Here is a 609-nt window from a genome sequence, read left to right as displayed (position 1 = left end):
CTGCACCATAACAGGCTCTGAAAACTGCAACATTTCACCTTGACTGAAGTTAGTTCAAATTTGTAGTGCAGTCTTGGTGTTTCAGGCATTTGCAGTGACACTTAGTTTATATTTCAGTATGCACAATTCTTAGGATCTGGTTGACAAAGGTTAGATGATGGATGTGTAATTAATTCTTGTTTGAAATAACAGTATATCTGCATTTGACTACTATTTTTTATTTTTATTTCTTTATGTGAAATTTGATGTGAAAATGTAATACTACAGCATAAACTACACTTGAACATTAACCTTGTGAACCTAAGTCTAGCATTATCCATTCTTAAGCAACCCAAACTCTCAGCATAGTATCATGTAAACAGATTGCTTTCTTTAGTGTATCAAACTTGGAGTAAGGAACCACTAATACAATAGGAACCCATTACATTTCACTTACTCGAAGTCTTGCAGCCTCAAAGTTATCAGCTTTGATTATATCTGCAGAGATTATTGTGTTCTTTTTTCAAGGGGCTAACAGGTCTCTAGAAAATTTTATTTCATTCAGTATTTACTTTGTAGTCTGATTGTAAAAAAAAAAAAATATTTTACTAACTGCAGCAAAATATTGCC

This window comes from Penaeus monodon, chromosome 23 (genome assembly GCF_015228065.2).
Source record: "Penaeus monodon isolate SGIC_2016 chromosome 23, NSTDA_Pmon_1, whole genome shotgun sequence".
Classification (NCBI taxonomy): Eukaryota; Metazoa; Arthropoda; class Malacostraca; order Decapoda; family Penaeidae; genus Penaeus; species Penaeus monodon.
Note: the sequence above shows the minus strand (reverse complement) of the source record.